General features: G+C 43.0%; 1 protein-coding gene across 10 annotated transcripts in view; it reads left to right on the plus strand.

The window, feature by feature from the left end:
- The window catches only part of syt12 (synaptotagmin XII), a 253,476-nt gene that overhangs the window by 126,847 nt on the left and 107,243 nt on the right, over positions 1 to 19,386 (plus strand). Inside the window, exon 1 of one of the 10 annotated variants that reach the window (XM_073049221.1) lies at positions 4,783 to 4,801. The exons of 8 other annotated variants lie outside the window; for them this stretch is intronic. The gene's annotated coding sequence lies outside the window, so the exon portion shown is untranslated. Of the gene's footprint in view, positions 1 to 4,782; positions 4,802 to 5,714; positions 5,744 to 19,386 lie in introns of those variants that run through there. One more of the 10 variants, XM_073049222.1, reaches the window with a different exon arrangement.

Consider the following 19,386-nt stretch of genomic DNA (forward strand, 5'->3'; position numbering starts at 1 on the left):
AAGGAGCACATCAGGAAACAGACCTTGCAAAGATGTGATTGCAAAGAGGTTTGTTGTCATGGGTGGCTTCAACTCCCTAATATTGATTGGCATATCCTTAGTGAAAAAAGGTGTAGATGGGACAGAGTTTGTAACATATGTCCTGACACAGTATGTAGACAGACTGACTAGAGGAGCCGCCATACTGGATCTGGTACTAGGCAATGAAGCTGGTCAGGTGATAGACCTCTCGGTGGGTAATAGTGAACACAACTCCCTGACCTTACCATATTGATAGAAGCGTACAGTAATGGGAAAATATTTAAGTAGAGGAGGGAGAATTAATTATGATGCTATTAGGCAGGAACTTGGGAGTATAAATTGGGAATGGATATACTCAGGTAAATGCACAATGGAAATATGGATGTTTTTTCAGGAATACTTGCATAGGGTTCTGGATAGGTTTGTCCCATTGAGGCAAAGATAGGAAGATAGGATAAAAGAACCATGTTTAAGAAGAGATGTGGAATATCTAGTCAAGAGGGAAAAAGAAACATACTTAAGGTTTAGAAAATAAGGATTATACAGGGCACTAGAGAGTTACAAGGTAGCCAGGAAGGAAGTATAGAATGGACTTAGGAGAGGTAGAAGTGGCATGAGAAGGCTTTGGTGAGTAGGATTAAGGAAAACGCCAAGGCATTCTACACATATGTGAGGAACAGGAGGATGCATCGAGTGAGAGTAAGTTCAAACAGGATAGAAGAGGAAACACGTACCTGGAGTTGGAAGAGGTAGGGGAGGTCCTTAATGAATTCTTTGCTTCAGTATTCACCAGTGAGAGGGGTGTAATGAACGTGAGGACAGAGTAAAATGGGCTGATATGCTTGAACATGCCAATGTTAAGAAAGGGGATGTGCTTGAACTTTGGAAAAAGATCAGGACAGGTATGTCCCCAGGGCCTGACAGGATATACCCATGTTACTAAGGGAAGCAAAGGAAAAGATTGCTGTGATCTTTGATTCCTCACTAGTCACAGAAGTAGTATTAGAAGATTGAAGGCTGGCACATAGAACCATAGAACACTACGGCACAGTACAGGCCCTTCAGCCCTCCATGTTGTGCTGACACATATAATCCTTAAAAAAAAGTACTAAACCCACACTACCGCATAACCCTCCATTTTTCTTTCTTCCATGTGCCCGTCCAAGAGGCTCTTAAATACCCCTAATGTTTTAGCCTCCACCACCATCCCTGGCAAGTCATTCCAGGCACTCACAACCCTCTGTGTAAAAAACTTACCCCTGATGTCTCCCCTGAACTTCCCTCCCTTAATTTTCTACATATGCCCTCTGGTGTTTGCTATTGGTGCCCTGGGAAACAGGTACTGACTATCCACCCTATCTATGCCTCTCATAATCGTGTAGACCTCTATCAAGTCCTCTCTCATTCTTCTACGCTCCAAAGAGAAAAGTCCCAGCTCTGCTAACCTTGTTTCATATGACTTGTTCTCCAAACCAGGCAACATCCTGGTAAATCTCCTCTGCACACTCTCCATAGCTTCCACGTCCTTCCTATAATAAGGTGACCAGAATTGAACACAATACTCTAAGTGTGGTCTCACCAGAGATTTGTACAACTGCAACATGACCTCTCTACTCTTGAACTCAATCTCCCTGTTAATGAAGCTTAGCATCCCATAGGCCTTCTTAACTACCCCATCAACGTGCACATGTTATTTCTTTGTTCAAGAAAAGTAATAGGGATAACCCAGGGAATTATAGAGCAGTTAGTCTCATTTAAGTGGTGGGAAAACTATCAGAGAGCATCCTTAGTGACAAGATTTACAAGTATTCGGAGAAGCATAGTCTGATTAGAGATAATCAACATGGCTTTGTGAAGGGCAGGCTGAGCCTTATAAGCCTGATGAATTCTTTGAGAAAATGACAAAACAGATTGATGAAGGCCGAGCAATAAATGTGGTTTACATTAATTTTAGTAAAGCATTTGACAAGGTTTCCATGGTAGGCTTATTCAGAAAGTCAGGAGGCATGACATCCAGGGAAACTTAGCTGAGTGGATGCAGAATTGTTTTGCCCACAGAAGGCAGAGAGTGGTTGTAGATGAAGCTTACTCTGTCTAGAGGTGAGTGACCAGTGGTATTCCACAGGGATCCCTGTTCTTCATGTTTTTTTTATAAATGAGGAAGAAGAAGGGGAGATTAATAAGATTACAGATGACATAAAGGTTGGTGGAGATGTGGGTGGTGCAGAAGGTTGTCGTAGGTTGCAACGGGACTTTGGTAGGAAGAAGAGCTGGGCTGAGAAGTGATAGATGGAGTTTAGTCCAGAAAAGTGTGAAGTGATTCACTTTGGAAGGTTACAAAGTGAATACAGCAAGATTCTTAACAGTGTGGAGGAACAGAGGTTGATGTCCATAGAGCTGTCAAAAGTTGCAGGGCAAAATGATCGTGTGGCATGTGGTGTGTTGGTCTTCAGCAGTCAAGAGCCATAAGATAATATTGCAGCTGAAAAATCTCCAGTTAGACCACACTTAGAGTACATTGAACATTATAGCACAGAACAGGCCCTTCAGCCCTTTAATTTACCCTTACTTCAATCTGACTCTTCCCTCTCACATAGGCGTCCATTTTTCCATCATCCCTCTGCCATCACCCCTAAGATTGCATTCTCTGTACTCATCACTCTATGTAAAAAAACTTATCTCTGATATTTCCCCTAAACTTTCCTCCAGTCATCTTAAAATTATACCCGCACAAATATTATGTTCCGTTCTGGTCGCCTCAATATAGGGGATAGATGTGGAAGCTTTAGCGAGCATACAGAGAAGATTTACTAGGATGCTGCCAGGATTAGAGAGCATGTCTCATAAGGACAGGTTGAGCAAAACTAGGCCTTTCTGATTGGAGCAAAGGAGGCTGAGAGGTGTCTTGAAGAGGTGTATAAGTTGATGAGAGGTATGGATAGAGTGGACAGCCAGAGACTTTCTCAGTGTGGAACTTTAAGGTTTTTGGAGGAAAGTATAGAGGGGATGTCAGGGGTAGGTTTTATACACATAGTAGGGGCATGGGGTGTGTTGCTGGGGATAGTAATGCAAGTAGATACATTAGGGACATTTTAGAAACTCTGAGGTAGGCACGTACTGTAGCTGAGAAAATTGGAGGGTTATGTAGGAGGAAAGAGTTAAAAGATCAGCTCAACATCATGGGCCAAAGAGCCTGTACTGTGTTGTAGTCTTCTATGTTCCATGTTCTATCTCCCCAAGGACAATTCTTCAGTTCCATTTATAAATCCCACTGGTGAAGTCCCTGAAGACTGGAAGGAGGCTAATGTTGTCACATCGTTTACAACGAGTAGCAAAAACAAACCAGAGAACTACAGACTGGTTGTCCTGACATCAGTAGTGAGGACGTCACTGGAGAGAATTCTGAAGGACAAGTTCTACCAACATTTGGATAAACAGATTCTGAGTCAGCATGGCTTTGTTAGTTACGCTTTGTAAGTCATGCTTGACAAACCTTTTATTGAAGAATTAAGCAAGAGTGGATGACGGTAAGGCAGTGGAAGATTTATTTTATTTTCTATTTGCTGTTTAGAAAGGCCGTTGGCAGTGTCCTACAAGGTAGGCTGGCCTGGAGGGTTGGGTCTCATGGAATCCAGGAAGAGCTAATTATGTGGATTCAAATTTGGCTCAGAGGTTGGAAGCAGAAGGCAGTGGTTGAAAGTTGCTTCCTGGAATGGAAGTTGGAGGTTGGAAGCAGAGAGTGGTGGTTGAAGTTTCTTTCCTGGAATGGAGGTTTGAGGTAGGAAGCAGAAGGTGCTGGTTGATGATTGCTTCCTGTGGAGGTTGGAGGTAGGAAGTAGATAGTGGTGGTTAAAGGTTCTTTCCTGGAATGGAGGTCAGAGGTAGGAAGCAGAGAGTGATGCTTGAAGGTAGGAAGTAGATGGTGGTGGTTAAAGGTTCCTGGAATAGAGACAAGGGGCTAGTGGTGTGTCCCAGAGGTCAATTTTGGGACCTTGTTATTGATTTGGATGTAAATGCACAAGGCTTGATCAATATGCTTGCAGATGTCATGACATTAGGTGGTGTTGTTGATAGTGAAGAAGGTTTACATAGACTACAAGGTGATCTTCATTACTTAGGGAAGTGAACTGAGGAATGGCAAATAGATTTTAATACAAATATGTGTGAGGTGATACATTTTGGAAGGTCAAACCAGCATAGAACATATACTCTGAACTGAATGCTAGGGCTCTGGGGTGTGTAATGTGCTGAGGGACTTAGAAGCACAAGTAATAGTCATTGAAGTGCGTGTCACAGATAGACAGGGTGGTGAAAAAAGTGTTCAGCATGCTGGCCTTCCTTAGTCAGGGTACTGGGTATGGGAGCTTTGACATTGTGCAGTTGTATAAGTCATAGATGAAGCTGTGTTTGGAGTACTATATACAGTTTTGTCACCTTGTGAAAGGAAAGATCTAGTTAAACTAGAAAGAGTGCAGAAGAGATTTTCGTGGATATTGCCTGAGTTATAGAGAGAGGTTGGCTAGGTCAGGTCCTTATTCCTGGAATGAGGGTGATGTAACATTGTTTACAAGGAGTAGCAAGAATAAGCCAGGAAACTACAGGCCAATTAGCCTGACATGAGTAGTGGGGAAGTTGCAGATGATACGATGATTAGTGATGGAGTGGATAGCACAGAAGACTGGCAAAGAATACAACGGACTATACTGTTGCAGATATGAACTTGCAGTTGCAGATATGGACGGAGAAATGGCAAGTGGAATTTGATCCAGTCAAATGTGAGGTATTGAATCTTGCTAGATCAAATGTAAAGAGACAGTACAATATTAAGGGCAAGACCCTTAATAATGTTGATGAGCAGAGGGATCTTGGGTGCATCCTTGAAAGTGATAGAGCAGTTAAGAAGGCATATGGCATGTTTGCCTTTATTAGCTGAGGCACTGAGTTTAAAAGTCATGAAGTTATGTTGCAGCTTTTTAAAACTCTAGTTAGGCTGCGTTTGGACAATTACATACAGTTCCGGTTGCCCACAGGAAGGATGTCAAGGCTTTGAAGAGGGTACAAACGGAGGTTTGCCAGGAGGCTGCCTGGATTTGAAGGCATGTGCTATGATGAGAGGTTGGATGAACTTGCATTGTCTTCTCTGAAGTGGTGGAGGCTGATGGAAGATCTGATACAGGTTGATAAGATTATGAGAGGCATAGATATGGTAGACAGTATCTTTTTCTCAGGATTGAAATGTCTAATACCAAAGGGCACAAATTTAAGGCGAGAGGGGGTAATTTTAAAGGAGATGTGAGGAGTATGCTTTTTATATACCGGAGATTGTGCAGTCTGGAGTGATGGTGGGGGTGGATGCATTAGCGACTTCCAATAGGCACACGAACAAGGAGAATGGAAGGACATGGACATTGTGTAGGCATAAGGGATTAGTTTAGTTGGCCATTAGATTGCTAATTTAATCATTTCTGCATAACATTGTGGGCCGAAGGGGTTGTTCCTGTGTTGTACTGTTCTATGCTCTGTGTTCTATGTAAATGTTTGAAATTTTGAGAGGCATAGATATGGTAGGGGTTAACAGTCTTTTCCCCAGGGTAAGGGAGTTCAAAACTAGGGGCGTAGATTTAGGATGAGAGGGAAAAGATTTAAAAGGAACATGAGGGGCAACCTTTACATGAAAAGGGTGGAGTATATATGGAAAAGGCCACTGGAAGAACTGGTTGAGGTAAGTGAAATGGTAGCATTTTATTTATTTTTGTTGTTATTTATAAATGGATGCCACAGTGGCGTAGCGGTTAGTACAATGCTATTACAGCTCAGGGTGTTCCGGAGTTAGCAGTTCAATTCCAGCGCCATTCTGTAAGGAGTCTCTGAACATGTTCTCTCGAGGTGGTCCAGTTTCCTCCCATCGCCCAAGGGTGTACTGGGTGGACTAATTGGTCAATGTAAGTTGTCCATGATTGGGTTAGGGTTCATCAGCATTATGGTGTTGCTGGGGTGGCGTGGCTCGAAGCGCCAAAAGAAGCTACTCTACACTGTATGCTCGCTAGCTAAATAAATAAACAAATAAACAAATAACAAACAAACAATACAGAGGCAGGGCAGGCCTTTCTGGCCCAACAAGCTGCGCCATCTGGCAACTCTCCATTTTAACCCGAGCCTAATCACTGGACAATTTACAAAGTCCTAGTAACCTACTAACCAGTACATCTTTGGACAATAGGAGGAAACCGGAGTACTCGGATGAAACCCGTTTGCCTGTAGGAAGAACATGCCGAATTCCTACAAACGGCACCGGAAATTAACTCTCAACTCCAACACCCGGAGCTGTAATGACATCTATCATAGCTACTGTGGTGTCCCAATTTTAAATAATTTAAGAAGCCCTTGCTTACGTACATGGAGGGGTGGGGTTTAGAGGGATACGGACATACTCTGGAAATTGGGACTAGCTGGGTGGTTATTGTAAAAGCACGGATTCATTGTGCCAGAGGGGCTGTATGTGCATTGCTCTATGATTCAATTACTCTAAATGTCATTCCAGACACAAAACAAGGCCCTTTCCTTCTGAGAAATCGATTCAGAATGAGTGCTAGTTCTTCTAAAAAACGAGATTAGATGGGGTATCAGAAAGGAAAATTAAACATTTTCTATGATTTCTGAAAGCTAAAAAGAGTTTGATTCTTTCAGAGGTCTCATTTTCAATATGTCTTCTTCCTTATCCAAGCACTCTTCAGGTTTTGGTCGAATTCCCTAAAGGCCTCATTAGCGATAATCAGCTTACAAAGTTTACTTTTGGGCACCACCTCTCTGATAATATTACCAGAGCTAAAGCTAGAGCTTTGCAATGTTGTTGTCAAATGGATTCTGTTTCTCATTACGTGTGGTGATTGATTTCAATTTCTCTGATGTGGAGCAACTTCTAAAATTTCCAAAGTTTTAATGACCACTTTCAGCTGTTTAACCACAGGAGATACTTCTTCGCATTCCAACTGTTGGCTTCTGTTAAACCTAAAGGATTACTTCAATCCCTTCCAATGTTCTTTTCAACCTGGTATATTCCCTGGTCTTTTAGAAAAGGATGTGTTGACAATATCCTCCTGTAGAAGTAGTTCATTTTCCTTCGTCTCTAATAATCTCAGGATTAAATGTATCACACGCCAGCTTTTGGGCAGCATGGTAGCATAACAGTACCTGGATTCAATTCCTGACACGATGTGTAAGGAGTTTGTATGTTCACGCCATGTATTTCCTCTCACATTCCAAAGACATACAGGCTAGGGTTAGTAAGCTGAGAGTGAGCTATTTTAGTGCTGGAAGCGTGGTGACACTTGCAGGCTCTGTGTTGGTTGTCAGTGCATTTTCTGGAGTTATGCAATATAGCAAGTATTAATTTCAACAGCAACCAGTCTTCAAATCTGCATGTAGACTGTAGATTGGATTTAAAATGCAGCTCAGAACAGTGGTCTTTCTGGAGCAGCAAACTGGAGTTGATTCTAAATCAGGAATCACACCATTAACCTGGGATGTCTGCATATGCATGAATATAGCCCAGTGATTAACACTCACTTTGGGTATGTTGGTCTAGGTGTTTGAAATTATGTGCATCTCAAAGGACATATTATAAATGCATAGTAACTATAGAAATTGTCCTGATATTACCTTTGTTCTTTAACATATAAAATGTGATGTAATATTTGGTCAGGAAGCCTCTTCTTCCAAGGGTGTCTCCAGTATAATGCCAAGTTGTTGTGCTGAACAAAGACTTCTCTATCTACCTGCTTCAGAGTCTTTCCAGTGACTTCGTTCACCGTCACAACATTGGCCATTGACACAAATGATGCATTTCACTGTGTATTTTGATTTTTCAATGTACCTGTGACGAATAAAGCTGATCTTTATCTGAAATGTATGCTGAAGCCCACCAAATGCTGAACTTGGAAACACGGGAGTTTGCCGATGCCGGAATATGGAGCAACACAAAATGCTGGAGGCACTCAGCAGGTCAGGCAGCAACTGTGAAGGAAAATGTGCAAACCATTCATGTCGGGACCCTTCACCTGGACTGGGAAAAGTGATAGCCAATCTGAAAAGGTAAATGGAAGGAGTGGATCGAGAGTCAGCAGGTGAGAGATCGATCCAGGTGAGGAAGGGGTTGGCAGGCAGACGATGGAGGGCAGAGTGGGTTATAGGTTTTAACAATGATGATTGTGGCTTCCCTCAACAGCCATGGATACATGCTCTGCACAGCTTGTGATCTCAAGCTACGCTGCTGATGCCAAGCTATATAAGTCACAATCTGTTATGTGCTTAGGTGTGCCTGGTTTAATTTCCTGATGGTCACTTGGTGATGGAGAAATGATGTGTGAGCATCATGTAATCTATGTAAAATGACCTTTGAGCCTAACTCCTGCACATGAACTGTGTACAAATGGATTCAAGCTCCAGGGAACGGCTTCTGATACCACCGTAGTTAAAGATCTCACTGCAGGTAAGTGCCGTGTGCTGCACCACTGTTGATGTCATTTGTATTGCAGTGAAAAACCAGTTCCAGGGAAAATGAAGCTCCTGCCAATAAATAGAAGCCTGAATTTCCTCAAGCACCAAGAAATTTGCATAAAATGCTCTCCTCTGAGTTGGTCCAATGCCATTTTATTCAGAGGTGTGCAAATTACCAGTTTTGTAGAATTAAATTTGAAATTATTTAGGGTTTATATAACACGGGGTGACTGACTGGTTGAAAATTTTCTCATAGTATTCAAAGAAACCTTATTTATTCAATCTTCCCCAGATATCAGAGTTTCTTTAATGTGGCTATAAAAACATCAAGCAGTCGTATGTTTTCTCCTCAATAAAGAATACTGTGTCTTAATAAAAAAAAATGCTGGATATATTCAGCAGGTCAGCCAGCTTTGTTGTACATCTGAAATCCATCTTGCCTTACTTGAAGAATAGGTAAACTGTGTCAACTGGCGTTAGTCAGTACTCATCTTCCCTGTCTTTTACTACTCTGTCCCTGAGGACAGAGTCTCACAGATGAGGCTAACGTTACTGAAAACAATGTCTCTATGATTCACGGGCCAGGGATAAATCAGCTGAAGAAGCTGTCCAAACAGGAAACAGACGGGCACTACTGACCTTAAGAAGCTTGTACCTCGGAGCCAGAGCAAGGAATAGGGAGAGGTTGCTCAGTCAAGGAGAGAGAGGAAACCCTTAGTCGGGGAGAGAAGATGAAGCCTACCGTCCAAGAGAGGAAGGTGAGAGGTGTTGCAAAGAGGAAAGAAATTGATTGAGAATTCTGGGGGAGATGAGGAGAGCTGGAAATTGATTGGGAGGGTCCTGGTGGTTGATCGATGAAACTGGGAGAAAGCCATGGGCCTCTTCAATTGGACTACAAGTGCATTCAGCTAAGAGGTCAGATGTTGCTGTCCTCTGCGCCATCTTTCTTCATTCCTGGGGAACATGTGCACTGGCATTCATTTTTAAAATGAGTGTTCCATTTTCCTCCCACCTGTAGGTTGCCCAAAGAGTATAGGTAAATGGCAAGGGGTGGTGGAGGGTGGGGTGGGGTGGGTATTGATGCGATTGAGGGGAGAATCAAATGGAATTAATGTGCACACTGTAGAGGCTCCATGATTGCCGTGAGGTTGATGGGTCAAAGGGACATTCTGTGCAGTTTGTTTCTATTGGTAAATGAATTTCAGAGAGGAGAAGGCTAGCATGCTAAGCGAAGCGGTGGGATTTTAGACCTTTATTGCCCAGAGATTTCTACATCAAGGCTTTCCTTGTACTCTGACTGAATTTGGTGTAGTCTAAATGGTGGAGATTGGTTGCCAGGATTTATCTAAGTTACCCTTTTATTATATCATATGGTTTCTAGGTTGATGAGAAATAAATGAGGAGAGCCTTCATCCATTTTTCCACTCAGAAATTCCAAAGTTTATGAGAAATATTATCCTTGTCTTATTTCTGCCTTTCTCATTTGGCTTATTAATATGTTTTGCATACAATGAGACAAGCACATTTGTAAGGCTTTTGACTGCTCCAGTGCTAAATGCGTGTGGTGTAAATTGACATTTGAGACCTGAATTGATTGTAACAAAAGGGATTGGAAAACAATAAGCTGCAGATACTGGAAACCTAAAGTATTATTAATTTTTTTTTGAGATACAGTTCGGAATAGGCCCTTCTGGGCCAGCAAGGCATGCCGCCCAACAACACACCTATTTTAACACTAGCCTAATCACAGAACAATTTACCTTGACCAATTAACCTACTAACTGGTACATCTTCGGACTGTGGGAGAAAACCGGAACACCCGGAGGAAACCCACGCGGTCACGGGGAAAACATACAATCTCCTTACAGACGGCGCCAGAATTGATCTCCGAGTTCTGATGCCCCAAGCAGTAATATCAGAAAGTGATGGCCAAACTCAGCAAATCAGCAAGTCCAGCAGCATCCACAGAGAGATAGAGAAACAAAATACTCTTCACTGATGCTGCCTGACATGCTGAGTATGCACAATATTTTCCGTTTTGTTACATGAAAGGGATTTAACCAATTTTTCTGCTGGGAATATTATTCTTTGCTCCAACTAAAGTCATGTTCCAGTCCTGCTATTAGTTTTATGTCAAAGCTCTGACTGGAATGTGAAGGTCCCAAGGCAGTTTTCTATCTGAGATAAGTGGCATAAGAAAATCTCTGTCATAGAATCAGAAAAGCTTTTTTTACTCCTAGGTAACCCCTGGTCATAAAGCAGATCAAATGGAATTCTGTCTCTTTAATATTCAAATCCAGTATCTATCTTGACTGGTTCCAGTCCTGTTAGCTGGAGTTTCAGAACTGATCACTGATGTTTTGTTTCATTTTGACTGTAAAAATTGATGCAGCGGCCAAGTGAGACATCCTGAGGACCTGTAGTTGGAATAAGCCGTATTAAACGTCTTAATTTTAGAACATAGAACATAGAATAGTACAGCACAATACAGGCCCTTCGACCCACAATGTTGTGCTGACCCTCAAACCCTGCCACCCATATAACCCCCCACCTTAAATTCCTCCATATATCTGTCTAACAGTCTCTTAAACTTCACTAGTGTATCTGCCTCCACCACTGACTCAGACAGTGCATTCCACGCACCAACCACTCTCTGAGTAAAAAAACCTTCCTCTAATATCCCCCTTGAACTTCCCTCCCCTGACCTTAAAGCCATGTCCTCTTGTGCTGAGCAGTGGTGCCCTGGGGAAGAGGTGCTGGCTGTCCACTCTATCTATTCCACTTAATATCTTGTACTTCTAATCTTCTATCTTCTAATTTTGTTATTGTTTCTCCCCTCATATTCAAGGAGAGAGAGAGAACTTTCCATTTTAATAATGTAGCTTCATTTTTTGGATCTCTGCAGTCAGAGAAGGCTGCTGGTTCTGTTGTATAATACCGTGAGCAAGCGGTGGATTTGTTTCATTGCTCAAGTCACATCAAAGTGTATCAACCAGACTGTAACCCAGCTTGAGGAAGCAAGCAATCTCATTTTCCAAGGAAGCAAATTATTTTGAAAGTACTTTTCAGAGAGTAATTGGGTGTTGGGAATCTCTCCCCCTTCATTTCTTCTGCCTTTGCTTGCCTCCAGCGGTTTTGATCCACGGATTCCCTCCACCCGTCCTTTGATTCTGTACAGTCAGCAATTCTGAACTGATTTTCTCTGTAGTAAACATGTTGTGATGTGACACCTGCACCATTGTGAGCACTGTTTGGGTCTTGATCTTGAAACAAGCTCTGCAGTGATATGGTGGAGTGCTTACATTAGGTGGATGCAGATTGCTGCTGTGACATTATCCCAGCAGACGCAGAGATTATTTTAAAACAAAAGGAGAACTAGCTTGTGAAATAAAACTAGTTGGAGCTGAAAATATTCAGCAGTTCAGGCATAAGAATGAAGAGAGAAACAGTTAGCGGTTCAGTTCTGTGTTTTGTTCATCAGCATGGGAAAAAACAAGATAGGATTACAGAGAAACCAGTGCCGAAGTGCTGTGTAAACATCTGGTTTTTCCAGCCACATGATGCACCATCAATAACTCTCAGAGATGGGAGGCGAACGATAGGCTTTTATTAGCTGCAAGAGACCACGATTAGCAGCAAGAGACCACCACACAACATCCTGGAGACTGAGGGAGGAGCAGTGCCTCCAATCGCCTTTATACAGGGGTCTGTGGGAGGAGCCACAGGAGCAGTCAGCAGAGAGGCTTGTCCAGACAGGTATATGTAGTTCACCACACCACATCAGGTGGAAATTCTTCCTTGTACCACTGAAAGGAATGGATGGGTGACACTCTGGAATGAATAGCCACCTCATGGTATGTTAAGAGAGGCAGGTCTGACTCCAGGGGTTGTGTATGAGATAAATGGGAGCCAATTGACCTTGGAGATAAGACGGCACAAGCACACCTTGATACAATCCCTCAGGTACTGACTTCTACGCTGTTGGACATCAGACCTTATTTGCGCTCTGCCTCCCTCACTGATCACCCACGGTCCATAGGGCGAGGTGCTTGAACATTGCCCTCTTCGAGTGAACTCCACTCTGCAGCCAGCCCACTGCATCTCATCCCTGATCCCCACCTTTCTCCAGCTCCCACCAGAACCCATCATCTCTAGCCCATTGCTCACTTGTGTGCACACTCACAAGTACGTGCATGTGTGCACACACACGCACTCTTATTCATTAATAAGTATTTGTCTTGCCTTCCTCCGACATTACCATAAAATGTCCATCAAATTGAATGGGTTCTAGTTATTTTAAACTATTTTATAAGATTTATGAGTAATATTTTGGAAGTGACATGAAATGTTAGTTAATTATTGAAAGCTTGCCTTGTGATTAACTGTTTTGACTGGCTAAAGGGTGGCCTTTTGTATCTACTTAGCAGATTGCACTGTAATCAGTGCTTTGTTACTGGAAGGATAACAACTTATTTCAAGCAACAACTCAATTTGCTGATGCACCAGCACAACCCTTGCAGTGAGCTAATAGTTGAGGCAAATTGCATGTATACATTTAAGAGGAAGCTCGATAAACATGAGGGATAAGCTTGGGTAAAGGCTCGTGTAGAAGAGTAACACTGGTAAAATACAGCTGGCCAAACGGACAGCCTCTCGGTTGTCTACTCTGTGTAATACTCTATAACACACGGAGAAAATCATCCACAACAGCTCAGTAGTGGGCCAGAAAACATTCCACAAAGGAACCGTTGAAATCAATAATTTTGCTTTGCTAATATCCAGCTTATTGCTGTCAGAGAAGACAGCTGCTCCTAAAGGTTAATAATTTGCAGGCAATTAATTAAATCACTTGATCAATAGTTGCGATGTCATTATACACAATGCACCTACTTTCACTAGTTTAGAGTGCAATAGAATCACAGATTCACACAGAAGCCGACCCTTCAACCCATCCCGTCCATGCTGACTGTTGTGGCCTCTAGAGGGCGCAGTTCATTTTGTAAGACTATTACTTCCTGTATGTTTTTTTAATATCATTTCCTACGTGGGTTAATTTGGATTCATTTTGAAGTGCATGGCGACAAGGCAAGCATCTCCATTCTCTCTTTATGCCTTCCCTTGAAACAGCAGTATATTTTCAGAAATAAGATCTCATTAAGATCCCTGAAGAGCCTCTGACTTGTGTGATTTTTGAGGAAGGTGTTTGGCTCGTTGCATAGCTTTGTCCATATGCACTGCAAGGGCAGAAGTGTATCGTTGGGTACTTCACCATCAGATATCTATCTGCACTAATCCCGTTGATCAGCACTTGGTGCATCTGTTCCCAGGATGAGGCTCTCCTTTATGGGGCATCAGAGATGTCCTCCTTCAAAGAACAGAGTTACCATTCCACCACCATTGATGCTGCCCCCTACCCACACTTCCTCCATTTTCTGAACATACACCCTCATCCTGTTTTCCCTCCACCTTAACAAAGACAGAATTCCTCTCATCCTCAATTACCACCCCATGAGCCTCCTCATCATTTTCCACAACTTCCTCCATCTTCAATGGGACCCTACTGCCAACACATCTTTACACTCGCACCACTCTCCACTTTTCACAGGGATCTCTCCCTCTGTGATTCCCTTGTTCATTTGTCCCCCCCACTAATCTCCCTTCTGGCACTTATCCTTGCAGAAGAAGTTCAAAACCTGCCCATTCACCTCCTCCCTCTCCTCCATTCAAGGCCCCAATCAACACTTCACCTGCAAATCTTTTGGGGTTGCTACTGTATCCAGTGCTTCCAGTGTGTAGCCTTGTCCACATTTGTTGAAGCAATTTCTTGATGCATAAATTTAATGGACCAGGACCTTTTCAAAATAAAGCAAGTTCAACAGGGGATTAAAAAATCACTCTACTTGTTATTGCGAGCACAGTGCAATTTAATTTTCTGTATCACCACTCTCCATGCTCGATTGCTAATTAGCACTCACTTAAAACTTATTGAAGATGCCTGAATTTGGTCACATTGTTAATACTATTTACCAGCCTCTGTTACTCCAATCAGAGACGACAAAGAGGAGAGAAATCAGGTACAATATCTTGTAACATCGGCCCTCTTCCTATAAGAAACTTGATTGGCAAATCAATGAAAGCAACTTCAACCAATCTTGCTAAGTGTGTCTCATTGATTTATTAACATAAAAGAACCAGTTTATGAATAAATTAGGTACAACTTGATTAATGATAAAAAGGTATTTACTAGTGCTGAGCACTACAAAATGAGTGCATTCTGCTCCACATTCCCAAGCAGTTGTAATCAACAATTGTTATCTATATCGTACTTATTCTACAAAACAACCCATTGGTGCAACAGATCCTCTGCCAGGCTAGCATCATTTGCTCTAAGACTCCAGTTGTATTGGGCAAGCTATGTTGTTCTTTGTTCAACATGAGTTTCTCAAAATGGGCACACTGTTCCAAGTTCCGTGATGGGGGGAGGAATAAAACATTCAAGGATGTCCTCAAGCTTCCTGTAGAAATGTAATATTCCCTCTTATTCCTGGGAAACACTGTCCCCATGGCAACTCCAGTCATTCAGAACGATGTGAAGAAACTCAAATCAGGAGCACTCAGAAGCCTAATATCAGATAGGGTGCACTAATTGTGCAAATATGAAAAAAAGGAGATAATAAATAAATAACCAAGCAGTACATATCAAGATGAAGAATCTGTGAAAGAGATTGCAGTTCAGTGATGGAGTGATTGAAGTTGAGTGAAGTTATCCCGTCTGATTCAAGAGCCTGATGGTTGAGGGGAAATAACTGTTCCTGAATCTAGTGATGCATGTCCTGAGACTCCTGTACCTTCTTCTTGAAGGCAGTAGCCAGAAGAGAAATGGCCTAGATGGTGAGGGTCCTTGATGATGGATGCTGCTTTCCTGCGACAGTGCTCCACGTCAATGTTCTCAATGGTAGGGACGGCTTCACCCATGATGGACTGGGCTATATCCACTACTCTGGGAGTTGGGAGTGTGAGGGAAGACACACCGACAAGCAGTCAAAGACCCCTCCAGAGCTGCTGAAGAGGGTAGTCAGTGGCTCTGGTTGAAGGATTCCATCTGGGCCCCCAAGTGAGTGAATGGCATCTAGGGGGTGAGCCCAGGACGCCAGGATTCACTGCTGAACCCTCCGGAGGTGTTGTGGGCCTATCAGCGAAACACTGAGGAAAGAGGCACCCACTTGATAACCCAGAAGATGCCACCACTCACTTGGCTACCTCACAGAGTCTAGGCAGAATGTCTCAGGAGTGCGGATAAGGGATATTAACATCTAGTTCTACATAACATAGCTACTTTTTCACAATCAAGAGAAAATCTGCAGATGCTGGACATCAATATAATACATGAAACATCAGCCTGAAACATGAACTATTTATTCTTTTCCATAGATGCTGCCTGGCCTGCTGAATTCCTCCAGCATTTTGTGCATATCCACTACGTTTTGTAGTTGCTGTGATGCAACCAGTGAATATACTCTCCACCTCACATCAATAAAAGTTTGTCAAAGTTTAGATGTCATGCCAAATCTTCGCAAACTTCTCGGGAAGTGGAGACACTGGCATGCTTTCTTTGTCATGGCACTTAAGTGTTGGACTTAAGACAGATCCTCTGAAATAATAACAATGAGGAATTTAAAGTTGCTGACTCTCTCCTCCTCTGATCCCCCGATGAGGACTGGATCATGGGCCTCCGGTTTCCTCCTCCTGAAGTCAACAATCATCTCCTTGGTCTGGCTGACATTGAGTAAGAGGTTGTTGTTGTGGCACCACTCAGCCAGATTTTCAATCTCCCTCCTATATGGTGCTTCATCACCATCTTTGACCCAACCAAACTCAAACTTGATCAGAGCTGTGCATTATAACTGTGTTTAGACTCACAGGCATTAGTATAAAGGAAGTAGAGCAGGGGGCTAAGTGCATAGCCTTGTGGTGCCCCTGTGCTGATGGAGATTGTGGCAGAGATTTATTGCTAATCTGAACTGTCTGGGGTCTGCAGGTGAGGAAATTGCAATGCAGAAGGAGTTATTGAGGCCAAGGTCTTTAAGCTTATTGATTAAATGTGAAGGGAGGATACTATTGAATACTGAATTGTACTCAATGAAGAGCATCCTGTTGTATGCATCTTCACTGTCCAGACATTCTAGGGTTGAGTGAAGAGCCAGTGAAATGGCATCTACTGTTGATCTGTTGTGACAGTAGGCAAGCTGGAGTGGATCCAAGTCACTTCTCAGGCAGGACTTGATATGTTTCATCACCAACCTCTGAAAGCACTTCTTCACAATGAATGTAAGTGCTCCTGGAAATAGTCATTGAGGCAGATTACAACGTCCTTCTGGATATCATAGAGTCATAGAAAAGTACAGCACAGAAACAGGCCCTTCAGCCCATCTATTTTATGTTGAACCATATAAACTGCCTACTCCCATTGACCTGCAACGGGACCGTAGTCCTGCCTACCTACCCTTCTATTCGTGTACCTATCCAGACTTTTCTTAAACGTTGAAATTGAGCTCACATGCACTGCTTGCACTGGCATCTCGTTCCACCCTCTCACGACCCTCTGAGTGAAGAAGTTTTCCCTCATGTTCTCCTTATACCATTCACCCAACCACAGTGGGAAAAGCCTGAATGCATTTACCCTATCCATACCCCACATCATTTTGTACACCTCTATCAAATCTCCCCAAGAAATAAACCTGAGAAAATTCAATCTTTCATTATCCCTCAGGTCCTCCAGCCCCGGCAACATCCTTGTAAATTTTCTCCGTACCCTTTCAACCTTATTTACATCTTTCCTGTAGGTAAATGACCAAAATGGCACACAATACTCCAAACTACTTATGTAATAAGACCAATGTGTTATACAACTTCAACATTACATCCTATCTCCTGCACTCAATACTTTGGTTTATGAAGGCCAATGTGCCAAAAACTTTCTTTACAACCCTATCTACCTGTGATGCCATGTTCAGTGAATTATGGACCTATGTTCCCAGATCTCTTTACTGCATCTACAGATCTACTGCAATCCTCAGTGCCTACTGTTTGCTAACCTGGTTGGACCTACTGAAGTGCAACGCCTTGCACTTGTCTGCATCAAATTCTATCTGCCATTTTTCCAGCTGGTCCAAATCCGGCTGCAAGCTCTGATAGTCTTCCTCACTGTCCAATACACCCCCAGTCTTGGTGTCATTTGTAAATTTGCTGATCCAGTTAACTACATTACCATCTAGATCGTTGATAAAGATGACAAACAACGGACCCAACACCAATCCCTGCAGCACTCCCCTACTCACCGGCCTCCAGTCAGAGAAGCAACCATCTACTACCACTCTCTGGCTTCTCCCACAAAGCCAATATCTAATATAGTTTGCTACCTCAACTTGAATGCCAAGCAAATGAACCTTCTTGATCAAACTCCCATGCGGATCCTTGTCAAGTGCCTTGCTAAAGTTGATGTAGACAACATCCACTGCCTTGTCTTCATCAACTTTCTTAGTAACTTCCTCAAAAAAACTCTATAAGATTGGTTAGACATGACCTACCATGCACAAAGCCATGCTGACTATCCCTTATCAGTCCATCTCAGTCACTAAGAATACCTTCTGGTAACTTTCCCCACTACTGATGTCAGGCTCACCAGCCTATAATTTCCTCATTTATTTTTAGAGCTTTTCTTAGACAGCAGAACAACATTAGCTATCCTCCAATCCTCTGGTACCTCACCTGTTGCTAAGGATGATTTAGATATCTCTGCTAGCCCCACTATAATTTCTGCACTTGCCTCTCACTGGGTCTGAGGGAATATCTTGTCAGGCCCTGGGGATTTATCCACCCTAACTTGCCTCAAGACAGTAAGCACCTCCTCCTCTGTAATCTGTACAGGGTCCATGAAGTCAATGCTGCTTTGCCTCACTTCTATAGACTCTGTGTCTGACTCTTGTGTAAATATAGATTCAAAAAATCCAGTGTAATTGAAGCCTGCTTGAAGCAGGTGGGTACCTCACACTGCCGAAGCAAGAGGTTAAAGATATTGGAGAACTCTCCAGCCAACACACACAAAATGCTGGATGAACTTAGCATCTATAGAAAAGAGTAAACAGTCGATCTTTCTTGCTGAGACCCTTCATCGGGATTCCAGCCAGTTGCTCAGCGCAGGTCTTTAGTACTTGGCTAGGTATCCTGTCTGGGCTGGAAGCTTTCCAAAGGTTCACCCTCCTGAAGGACGCTCTCACTTCGGCCTCTGGGACTGAAATCACAGGGTCATCAGGGGCTGTGGGAGTTCGTGAAGGTGCCTCCATGTTTTGATGGTCAGAGCGAGCATAAGAAGCATTGGGCTCATCCGGGAACAAAGATTTGTTGTCACCTATGTCGCTTGGTTTCATTTGTAGGAGGTGAAAGCACTCAAGCCCTGCCACAACTGTTAAGCATCCTTCAGTTATTCGAGTTTGGTCTGGAATTGCCACTTCACACGTCTGATAGCTTTCCGGAGATGGTACCTGGACCTTTTGTATTTAACTTGGTCAATAGACCTGAATGCCACTCATCTGACCCACAGCAGATTGCTGATGTCATAGTTTATCCAGAGCTCCTGGTTAGTTAAAAGTTAATGTCTGTCCCAGGCCTTATATGCTCACCAGGCCGGTGCTTATGCTGGTTTCCATGGCGTGCAGTGACTGAGAGTATGAGACTCCCCCCCATAGGACGCCAGTCTATCGCAAGGTTGACCCCCAGCATTTTGCCTGTACCCATTTTCAGCTGGGTGGACTGGAGCAATGTGTGGTTAAGTGCCTTGCTCAAGGACACAACACGCTGCCTCGTCTGAGG

Source organism: Hemitrygon akajei, chromosome 6 (assembly GCF_048418815.1).
Source record: "Hemitrygon akajei chromosome 6, sHemAka1.3, whole genome shotgun sequence".
NCBI lineage: Eukaryota > Metazoa > Chordata > Chondrichthyes > Myliobatiformes > Dasyatidae > Hemitrygon > Hemitrygon akajei.